Source organism: Onychostoma macrolepis, chromosome 01, assembly GCF_012432095.1.
Source record: "Onychostoma macrolepis isolate SWU-2019 chromosome 01, ASM1243209v1, whole genome shotgun sequence".
NCBI classification, from domain to species: Eukaryota; Metazoa; Chordata; class Actinopteri; order Cypriniformes; family Cyprinidae; genus Onychostoma; species Onychostoma macrolepis.
The window spans coordinates 10043490-10055778 of NC_081155.1; the positions used below are offsets into that span (position 1 = coordinate 10043490).

At 37.3% G+C, this 12289-nt stretch overlaps 1 long non-coding RNA gene across 2 annotated transcripts; it reads right to left on the reverse strand.

The window, feature by feature from the left end:
• Window positions 1-3207: 3207 nt before the first annotated feature.
• On the reverse strand, window positions 3208-5811 carry LOC131546283 (uncharacterized). Of its 2 annotated transcripts, none has more exons than XR_009272637.1 (4): window positions 5692-5811; window positions 5284-5439; window positions 4384-4586; window positions 3208-3729 (listed from the first exon to the last, which is right to left on the reverse strand). It is a non-coding gene; the product is annotated as an uncharacterized LOC131546283 (long non-coding RNA). The 2 variants fall into 2 exon arrangements; XR_009272636.1 differs by having other exon boundaries at window positions 3209-3729; window positions 4384-4580.
• Window positions 5812-12289: the final 6478 nt, after the last annotated feature.

Genomic DNA, 12289 nt, shown 5'->3' on the forward strand with positions numbered 1-12289 from the left:
TTATCTCTTAATTACCTCAACTCGTTGAGGTCTTGGGATTTGACTCGAAACTTGCTTGTGACTTGAAAGGAATGAGTTGGTTCCTCCTCTGGTGAAATCAGCTGCTGAGTTCATGGGTGGAATAAACACATGGCAGGACTTTTACTTTCTGACCCTGGATTTGACACCTCTGGTCATAAATTAATCTATTACTTTTCCTACATAATTTTTAACAGAAAAAGTGGTAAAATACCTATTTAGGAGTCTTAGACCTTTCCAACGATATATAGTTTGTCATGATTAGATTAGGATTTAATTGTAAAATAGTGAAGTAAAGGTAGGCGTCCCACAGGGTGGACGGTGACAGTTAAGAGGTTAAACCTTAAAATAAATAACATTTTAAATGGTTTAACCTTTACTTGTCATGAAATGTTTACTTTGTTTGCCATGGGCCACAAAAGGCGTATTCTTCGACATGCTGTGACTGACAATAGAACTATAAAAAAAAACCACCAAAACCGCAACATAATTACGAAATGAAACAATTTTATTCGTGCGCTGTAATCCAGATCTTCAGAATCCATACGACTGCGAGGAACAGACCCAAATCCAAGCCTTTATTCGACGATCTTCATCTCCATCCCGAGCAGCGAGTCCAGCGACCATAAACAGTAAAGCCCGCGCTGACTGACGCGTTCGTTACAAATTCAAATGTTGCCGCTTCAAACGACAGATTTTACGGCAGGATAATCGAACGCTCATTGGCTCTCGCCTGCATTCGTCACAGATCGCGACATGCCGTGTTTCTGGTGAGGTGTGTATTTGAATGATGCTAGCAGCAGCACGCGCACGCTTTCACGAGTTCACTGAGAGGGAGAGGATCAGGAAAATTATCTGGATAATATTTTCAGCGATTAACAACATAAATTCTGCTCAAATGAAGATATCAATCTTTCATTTGAAAGCCATGTTTCTAGCATCTGTAAAACTGCGTTTTTCCATCTCAAAACTAAATTGCGACCTATGCGCTCAACGTCAAATGCAGAAATACTAATTCATGCGTTTATGACCTCAAGGTTAGACTATTGTAAATAAATGATTGTAATTGCATTTATCTGTCTGTCATGTTTTTCTTCTACTGTACAGAAATAGCTATGTTTAGGTGTAGATGTAGGAGTGGGATTAGCGATTATAAACACTTTTAATGCTATATTGTTACTAAAATGGTTATTTTCTTGCATGTTTATAAAATGTTTAGGTTTGGAGGTAGGTTAAGAGGTCTAAAAGGCTAAATCACTTATTGATAAAATGATAAAAATGCATTGATAAGAATATCATAATGAAATAAAAACAATATTACTAACTCATCATTAACTTAACATTAATTCATGCCTTGTTAATGTATCATAATGTCATGACTTTACTTGGGGGGGGGGGGGCACAATATTATTAACTCATCATTAATTACTTATAACTTAACATGAATTCATGAGTTGTCAATGTATCATGTCATGACTTGTCTTGGAGGGCACATCTTTAAAAAGTTATCAATTACACATGTTTTATACATATTCAGCTCATCTAAATCAGATATTTGGTGTTTTTTGGTGGTTTGTAAAAAAGTGGAAGAGCAGAGGTCATGTGGCTGCATTTGGATGGAGAAGGAACTGAACGGTAGGAGGAAGGTTAACATTTTGAAGGGGCAATAGTGGCCCAAAAGAAGAGCAAGAACTCAAGACAAACGTCTGATTTCAGTGCATTATTATGATATAAAGACAGTAAACCAATCCATAACATAACCATCATCTCTATGCTAACACTGATTTTAATTTGGAAAATCGCATCTGCTTAATGAATACGTTATTGTAGGAGGGCAGCAGTGGAATCACTCAAAACAGGATGAGATGAAGTTGTTTTTAATTATGAATGCATCATTGTGCGTTGGATGAGTTGGTTAAACGTAAATATTGTAAGAAATCCATTGTCATTCACTGATGTTTGTGACATAGCTGCAGGTGGAAAATTTATAAACAATTTTGCAGTGTGCCATTTTCATGAATCTTTCTTCTAGAGCATGTTTGATTTAGTTTACCCCAAAGTGTTAATTAATACATTAACTAACATGCAGGAACTAACATGTAATTAAGGTGGTGTTATTCATGAGGTAATTCATATGACTCATGTCGTAGTTAAGTTAGTTCTTCATTAGCTCTTGATTAAAATATATCTTAACTCTTCATTAGTTCATAGTCAAGTAATTATTAATTAAGGTATTAGTACATGATAATTCATGTACTGTTATTGTAAAGTGTTACCCTTTACTATTATAAATTAAGTGTTTGCAGTTTTATATTAAGAAATGTTCCTTCTTAGTAGAATCAAATGAAATAAGTTTATCAAATGTTCACACCATCACAACAATTTTACAGCATGCAAGAGTTTGCTGTATTTTTACAGTACAATTGTAATTATTGATTTACAGTACTCTTGTAAATTTACAGTCTTACTGGCAACCAAAATTGCCAGTAAGTTACTGTAAATTTTACAGCAATTTTTACAGTGTACTTAATGTAAATGTAATGTACAGTATCTGCAGGATTTTTAAAACCAAATGTAAGACTTTTAAAGAGCTTTTTAAGACCTGCACAAATAAAATGAATACCATGAGTGAATGAAAAAAAGCATGTTTTACTGTGAAAAACATGATTTACAGTTCAGAGACAAGATTTTCACAAAAACAGTTTTATAAAATGATAACCTTCACATTTCAACAACTTTTAAGAAAATAGACGAGGCAAAAGTATCATATTAATGTAAACAATTATCGATAATTATTAATATTAATATAATAACATAAAATACCACTTTATTGATTTAATTAAATCGTGGTAATTTTTTTTAATTTGGTCTGAACAACAATGCCAATTCATTTTGTGTCAGCAGGGTTCCCTGGTAACGGCAGGACACAAAGCAGCACAGCATCTGACTTTAAAACATGAAGGGGTCATTTATTCAATGAAATCACAGCCTTTTGAAGTTAAATCGTCACATGAAGCTATCATAAAAATCATGAAAAAAAAAATCGTAATTAGGACTGTCTTATACCATTTAAGACATTTTTATGGCCTTAAATTCGATATAACTGGTTTAACTTTTTAAGGACCCGCCGAAACTCTGTAAGGACAAAACTGAGAGTGACAGAAGAATTATAAACGAAATAACCATCTTTAAGAAATATCAAACTCTACATTTTGGTCTGAGGGTTGTGCTACAGGGAATGTTATGAGGTCAACAAAACCGACAGGATTCAATGCCTGGGAAGCTTGAGAATGCTCAGCAAATGACTTAGAAATCTTTTCCTAACATTTGTTGTATACAAGTCAAAAGTTTAGCCTTGAGTTTTACACAAAAGGAAAGGTCACAGGGTCACCCCAATCAAGGGGAGTCTCTCTTAAAGGAGTATGAATACACTACCCAAATATCATGTCAAGATATTACATCTGGTAATATGATATGTGCAAAGTTAACATTTTTGGCTGAGATTGGTGCACCTATACTAAGAGGTTTGTGCATCTTCAAGGAGCATTCATGTGCTTACTCAATTGCTTGGCAATCTACAGACACAGGTTTAATTTTCAACAATATAGAATGCATCCAGATGTTGATGTGGTAAATCAATCAACATACTAAAAACACACAGATACTGGGCAAGGCCATTTCCTTCAACACAGTCCTTTGTGCAGCTTCCATCTGGGGAAATACAGAAAAACAAAAATGCAAAAGGTAGGATAAGAAGGTGAAGTTCAGCTGTTTTAGAATGAACAAGGTGTGTAAAGCATCAATAAATACACAAATAAATTATGAAGAGTAACAGTAATGGGGATATTCCATCAACGCAGCTAATGAAAGCTGTGCTCTCTTGAAAAAGCCTGGCTTGAATTAACATTGACTTTCACTGCAGGCTCAAGCCATTCCACTTACATCATTTAGCCATGTCTAGTCAACGTTGACTTTAACCAGGCTTGAATAAGCATGTACTGTGCTTGTGCATGGAGTACATAAGCAGCCCTGAAGAGCTGAGTAAATTTAAAGGCTTGTGTCATGCAGACACAGTTGTTCCTCAAACAAATTGATGAATTGATCCTGTCTTTCCTCCTTCCAAAACTTCAACCAGCCGAAAGTTTAGTAACTTGACCAGCTGACTTTGCTACAAGCTGCCTGGCTGTTGAAACAGGTGCCATGCCTTATAATCTAAAATCAGCTTCAGGCAAATTGACAAGCTGAGTTGCTGCAACTTTTCTCTGCAATGTTCCTAAGCCAGGCTTTTCCTTTATCCACCTTGATGGAACAATCCCTGGTCTATTTTTGAGAACAAACAAACATACATATGAATAAATTAATTACCTAAATTGTGTTTTCTTCTTCATCCTCACTGGTGTCTGGACTACTGAGGCCACCTTGATCTTCTGCTTCAACATGTAGAAGGGCAGAGGCCTCGGGGCCTAAAGCAGTCTTGTACTGTTGGAGGAGCACTTGCAACCTTTCTGACACCTCTGACAGTCGTCTTCTTAAGAGACAGCAAAGTCCCTCATTTCCCTTGTCTACATCTCAAAATACAAAAGAGATAACATTAAGGACAAACTACATTAATACTGCTTCAAGAGGCCAAAGAACTTCAATGGAGTAAAAGATTTCACCCATTCAAATCTATATACCTGGATGGTTGGCATTTTTATGTGTATCATTGTCATACTACCTGCTATCTTCTGTATAAACTCTGACGGCTCACTGAGAAGACTTTATGCAGCGAGGCCCAAAGCAGCAGAAAAGTGTTTTGTGTTGCAGCCAATCAACACATCTAACAAAAACATCTTTCTTCTTCACTACAGTTGTGCTAAAGTAACACCTTGTGTAGCATTCAAGAAGTTACATCAAGAAAAAGATGTGTTTGATGATGCTGACCAGCTAGATTTTCTATGTTGACTGGAGGAGATAATAATAAGCTTAATCTTGATGTTATGCTAACCTCGTGTAACACACCAGGACACAAATTTTAATGTTCAAAAGAATTTTGTTAATTTCAGCTTTTATGTAACAGCCACAGTACAACAAATCTCTCAAGCAAATGTGACACACTTTAAAGCCTTACTGACTTAGTCTATAGTCCACATTTTATTACATGCGAGCCAAATTACCATGACAAACAGAGCAATAACTGCTCTACTCCATCCAAGTTCTGTGACTGAGACTGATATGTTTTTTTATTTATTTGAAATTCATGGACAGGGTTTTTATTCATCTTACGCTCCTCAGCTATCTTGTTCTTCAGAACCACTGCAGGCTCTGCAACCATGTGCAGTGTTGTGCCATCCATCTCCAACACCAAAATGCTTTTTTCCTCTTGCAGTCGCACTGTCAACATCACTTGGTCATGCAGTTGTTTCTTGATCGAAATGTTTGCTAAGAATCAACAACAGTTATATGAATACATGAGACAATCTATACATGAGCATAATAGCATTGCAATGTTTTGTAACTACAAACATGTACTTTTTTAAATCAAATTGATACATAAGAAAACTGAAAATGTGCCCATTAACTAAACGAACACTACATTTCAACACTCTATGTTACATGCATGTCTTAGTTCAGTGTACTCTATATAGCAGAACTGTAAATAAATTCTTGTGAAGCATCTGAAAACTGACGTACCACTGCCATGAACCTCCTACGGCCATATTTGAGACACAGTGCTCTCTCCAGTCAGGGAATGCTCCACCACAGCTACATCAATGTTAGTCGCAGAGTCTAGTACAAGAGAATTGTATTTCTATCTCCTGAAGAAGGAGCTTTTTGTCTTGTGCCAGCTTCCTTCAAGGCGGTGGCGGCTTGCTGCTGTCTAGAAAGACAGGAGGTACAGGTGTAGAGGTTTGTAACAGCACTGTTCAATAAGGAAAGACATATTGCACCCCAAAAAAATTAAAGCAAAGCTGCAGTAATTGAAGTATGTGAAAATTTTAATTTAGTTTTACAAACAGATAACCCAAAGGTCCAGTGTGTAACATTTAGGGGATACACACATTCCTGAAAACAAGAATTGCTGTGCTTTAATTACTTTGGAATGGGAAGTTTGTATCTAAATATGGTCCTTCCACAGAGGTCACCATGTTCCTACGGTAGACCACAATGGACAAACAAACACTGGCTCGAGATAGGACCACTCACTTTTTCTCGTCTGTCACAGTAGTTCTACCACAGCTTGCAAAGGGAGAGGTGAGGGGAGCTGGTTGCAATCTACAACCTTGTACATTTAACATGTATTTTTTGGTGGAGTAGGATGCATACAGTAGCCTGAATATATCAACCTATTATACTCTGTAGTTATACCATTCTGACGGTAAAGGGTTTGCTTCCGCTGCCTCACACTAAGGTAAAGCCCCTCAATCGACTGCTGAAGTCCTCTGTGTGCGGTGCCTTGACTGCCATGAGATGTATTTGGTGTCTCTGTAGAAGTAATAGTGAAAGCAAATTCACTGTTAAAACAACACAGAACCGTTTTAGTGTTTGAATTTGTATTTGTATATAAATCCCCTTTTAATCTTTCATTAACATTTCATTGATATTTATTTTAATACTTTACTGAACTTGGTATGTGCACTTCCTGCAGGGAAACTGAAAGGGCAGGGCAGGGCAGGGCAGGGCAAGGCAAGGCAAGGCAAGGCAAGGCAAGGCAAGGCAAGGCAAGGCAAGGCAAGGCAAGGCAAGGCAAGGCAAGGCAAGGCAAGGCAAGGCAAGGCAAGGCAACAAGGCTCTGTAGGGCAGCGATAATGCATACAATACTCAGCCACGAAGGAGAGAAAGTCCGTGGCTTAAATAGAGTGTGTGATTGGTTACAGCTGTGTGCGTGTGATCAGGTGAGCGTGTGATTGGTGAGATGGCTGATGGGAAACGTAGTCCATTGTGATGTGTGGTGTGAAAGTCAATGTGGTGAGTGAGTGACCTCTGGTGGTGAATGAACGGAAGTGCAGACCAGATTCGTGACACTGGAAAAGGATATTTGCTGTTTCTTTTATCTGGTCATGCTTACCGTCAGCTGCCCATTCCTTCACATCAGAAAGCCACTCTGCCACCACTTCATCTGTGCAAATTAACTCTGTTTTTAGTTCAGCTAGCCTTGCTGTTTCATCCTGGAGTCTCTGGCAAGTCTGATAAACAGTGTTATACAATAATCAGGACTTAGTATGATTAAAAACAGGCCAAGTGCACACAACAAAAGGATACACAAAACAATTAATAGGAGACTTACCTTCACATATCTTGTTGAAAGTGACTGATGTAGAGAGAGACGTTTTTTGTGGTTCCACCCATTGCATGCAATGTAAGCATGTCTACCCGTGCTGTTTAAAGCAAATAATAAGGTTATGATGCTTAATAAAATAAAAACAAACAAAAAAAACAAATATAAATAAAATATATATATATATATATATATATATATATATATATATATATATACTGTTATATATATATAAAAGTCAATAGAGTGGGGAACTATGACGCCACTCTGTAGGCGGATCGGCGGTTAGCATGAAACTGGTTCCTTCGACAAAAAGCCAATAGGATTTTCCCATAGGCTTTTGGATTATCGCAAAAATAAGCTCTGTGTTCAACCATAGTTCATGAAACTTACACGTTTTGTCCATCAAGATATCTTGACAAGATAATATAACATTGAAGAATTTTGAAGCCGAAATAAAAGCGCCAGAACTGAAAAGCTAAACTTAGGCTGTAAACGAACTACAGCACCACGGTCGCTCGCCTTCAACGTCACCACCACCGTGCTCTCGAGAACTGTTTCAAACTTATTATTAACACGTTCAGTGAAGGATTTACTCTGTAGATGAATTTTAATCCACGCTACAGGAACCGTTTCATGAATAAATACAAAGCTAGAGACAAACTAAAACTGAAATGAGACATTAGTAATAAATAGTATAGTGAATAAATGAAATAATCATAACTAAAGAACATTTAAAGCACACTGTAAAAAATTGCTGTAAAATTTATAGTAACTTACTGGCAATTTTGGTTGCCAGTAAGACTGTAAATTTACAAGAGTACTGTAAATCAATAATTACAATTATACTGTAAAAATACAGCAAACTCTTGCATGCTGTAAAATTGTTGTGATGGTGTAAACATTTGGTAAACTTATTTCATTTGAGTCTACTAAGAAGGAACATTTCTTAATATAAAACTGCAAACACTTAATTTGTAATAGTAAAGTTACTAAAAACATGACTTTTCTGTATTTCTGTACATTTCGAAATAAGGTGCATTAAAAGTCAATAAATCCTTGATTAATATGAATATTTTAATTAAAAACCCAGTCAACACGTGAGATCACGCGATGATCACAGTGACATCACACCATTCTCATACGGTGATCCTCACAGTGTGAGTAATATGTGAACTCATTGTGAACCCAAAATGTTGAGCAGGTTGAGAGGAGGCAGTTCAAATATCAGTCACCGGGGGACATTCTACTTCCTGTTTCTCAACACTGTCACAGAGATATCACAGTGCTCTCACATGATGAGCTCATGAGTGTACACCCAGCTAACAGATTTCTGTTATAAGAACCTTCTCCAAACATACAACTGACTTCCAGACACAGCCTTCGATGAAATCAACTGAAATAAACGAATCACCAGCTTCACTCATTATTAACCAGACTGACTTTATTTCTGTCAGACATCTACAAAAGCGCTTATTGAGAATTAACAGAGATTTAGATGGTGATGTTTTATTGTTTTGTTTGACGTTACCATCGTGGCAAGTAGTGTTTGCTTTAGTTGGGCTCTTGACCCTTGACTTTATAACATTATATTTTTGGCTGCTGTAACTGTGTTCGTAAAGCACATTTGTTATGGCAAGGAAAACCAAAAAAAGACTGCAACCAGGTGATGCTGGTCTGTTATTGATGATAACGCAGTCATCACCTAGATTCAATATGCAGTCTTGGTGAGGTTTTCTTATTCTAAAGTTTCTAAATATAATAGCTCTGTGATTATACAGCATAGGATCCAGCAGTCTCATAATCAGTTATGAAGAATTATAAAAGCGTAAGACACAAACATGATTAACTACCCTGTCATTCAAAAACAAAGAGAGACATCAAGAATCAGTGACAATCAAAAGTGTCATGCTGCAGTGCATGCTGGGTACCTAGTCTCTGTGCAGTGAGTGCACTTTGACCTCACATTAGTATGAGCACACAGTGAGGGCGCTGTGAGGTTACACTTTTAGCTCACTGTTACCTCACATTGTGACCTCATCACGAGTATCCTGTGAGCTCATGGTGACATCACTGTGAGATCAAATTGTTGACTGGGAACTTATCCCCGCGTATTTAAATAACAGCAGAGTGAGCGAGTTTTTGGATATGGTAAGATTAAACTTATTTAGTGAACAAAGTACCACATTTCAGCTCTCATTTTGTTAGGATTGGTACACAAAATGTTATTTTATCCGTGCTTCAAGGAAATCCTCAATCTATGTTTTCTAACCGCTTCATGTGGCCGCAAACATTTAATTTTTACGTGCCTTTAAGCAATATGCATCATTAAAGTTTAACTTTCACCACGTTAAGCCGGCAAATGTGGTGTTTACATGTAATAATCGTAATATGCGTTTACCTTCCGTGTCAGTAAAGCGATAAAACAAGCATCTTCCCTCTGAAAACATGTCGCATTTCAGGGCAAAGCAAAAAAAACAACAATATAAAATGCTGTAAACTATTCATTGGTTATCCTAAAATTAATTGAATTACAAATTATACTACAACTGGAAAATACTGTATATTGACAAACTGTTTGGCGTGATGACGTTTAATGTCTCTGACAGCGTCTGTAGTCCCATTTAGCAACTTGTTAGCAACCGTCTTTTTTAAGAAACATAACAGCTTAAAAAAATCACGTGTGGTGTAACTGGTGTGTTTTATGTCGTAGAATAAAACGTGAAAGTATTTTGAGCTCGTGTGAACCACGGACCTTATTTTAGGGATTTAACCAAAATCCCATTCAAAAAACCCATTGACTCTGGGACGTTGGAACCGGAAGTGCTAAAATGCACTCGCTTCCGGGTTTTCGCCTACAAAGTGACATCATAGTTCCCCCACTCTATGGGAAAATCCTATTGGTTTTTTGTCGAAGGAACCAGTTTCATGCTAACAGCCGATCCGCCTACAAAGTGACGTCATAGTTCCCCCACTCTATTAATAGAGTTAGCTTATATTGAAGTTAGCTAGCCCCATTTAGCAAGCCTAATTTCACAAGTGGTTTATTATTATTATTATTATTTATTTTTATTTTTTTCGCTGATAAGGAGTAACCCATTGGTCGGATTTTAATTGTTGCTCTAACATTTAAACCATGTGAGTTTAATGGCAAAGAAAGGCACCAATTACTACATTTAAACAAAACGTGATCATTAGTAATGAGCTCGTGACTTACCTGGACAGTGGTTTGAGCGCAATGAGAAGACCCGCGGGCGCGCGCGGCCTGGATCAGGAGGCAGAGGATCATGGGTAATGCTGACAGAAATGCCAAATGTAATCTTTTTCCACATTTTTATCAGAGAATAAGGCAGAAAATATATTTTATAAGTTCTATACTGTAATAAATGTGTGTGTCCCTAATTAACGCAGTCTCGTATATTTGTATAAATCTTTTGAAAAAAAATTATGAAATGTTTTTAATACGACGGAAACTGTATTTACGGTGATCACAGTTTAATAAAAACATTGTACGTTAGGCCTATTAATTGTAATGATTTAATTTCCACGGTCATTCAAAGCGAGCAAAGAACAAACCGGAGCTTTTAGAAACTCCGAATCAGTTAAACCATTGCGTCGCAAAATGATTCACTGTTTCGAAGCGCTCCAGTTGAACTGATTCACTGTTTCGAAGCGCTCCAGTCAAAATGATTCACTGTTTCGAAGCGCTCCAGTCAAAATGATTCACTGTTTCGAAGCGCTCCAGTCAAAATTATTCACTGTTTCGAAGCGCTCCAGTCGGATCGCGTATCACGAATCATTTGATTCAGATCAGATATGTGTGTATATTTGACTGCAAGGACCCACTGACGATGCGAGTAGCTTACAGAATATAAAGCAATAAAAACAAGGATAAAATCTCCTGATTAAATGTTGAGTAATAGTGCTTGAATATTAAGAAAAGAATAACAAATCAGAAAAAAAAATACAGCGTCTGTGGTGCAGTGGCAAAAAGAAAAACGTGGTGGAGGGCACGAAAGAAATTTCCAATTGAAATACATTAGATGAAAGTCGTGCTGCCTGACAAGACAAAAGAGGGAAATTCGTGTCCATGAACACGAATCAATAGATTAAATTTCGTGACTATATCACTGCCGTGAGACTGGGTTGGAATGCACTGAAGGAGGACGGGGCCATGTCAGTGATGGCATAGTCAACTACACTAGCTCCAAGACCTGAACAACATGTGAACCTCCCTAAAGTGTCCTCTCTGATCCTGCCATTAAGTATGTACAGGCCTAAAGCTCAACAGAGGTACACTAACTCTGTACCATTTTTATTTACAGTTTGGTCAAGATTATTTCTAGGTGGAAGTTTTCTTGTGAGACTCAGTGAGTTTTGGCCAAAGATATATTCATTGCCCTTTGGATCTATGTTATCGGGTTCAGATCCAGTTCTTGCATTAAAGTCTCCACACAGCAGCACATTTCCCTGGGCCTGTAAATGGTTGATTTCTGTGTGGATTTTGTTCAGGTATTCCTCATCATGGTAAGGGGATTCTGCTGGGGGAATATAGATGGCACAGAGATATATGTCAGTGTTTGAAATGCCAATTTGGTTGTTTAGTTTTAACCAGCAGTGAAATTTTCCAAATGTAATAGCAGAAATGTGTTTGAAATTGTCCCTGTACCACACCAGAATTCCTCCCCAGTCAACAATTTGAGCTCACAGGACACTCGTGATGAGGTCACAATGTGAGGTCACAGTGAGCTAAAAGTGTAACCTCACAGCGCCTGTATAATCAAAAAGCTGTTATAATTAAAATGTTCGGATTAATAACACTTCACAAAGACTGAATCTAGGTAATGATTTTGTTATCATCAACAACAAACCAATATCACCTGGTTGCAGTGTATTTTTTGGTGTTACTTGCTATTAATGTGCTTTACAAACACAGTTACAGCAGCCCCCAAAAATATAATGTTATAAAGTCAAGGGTCAAGAGCCCAACTAAAGCAAACACTAATCACTTTG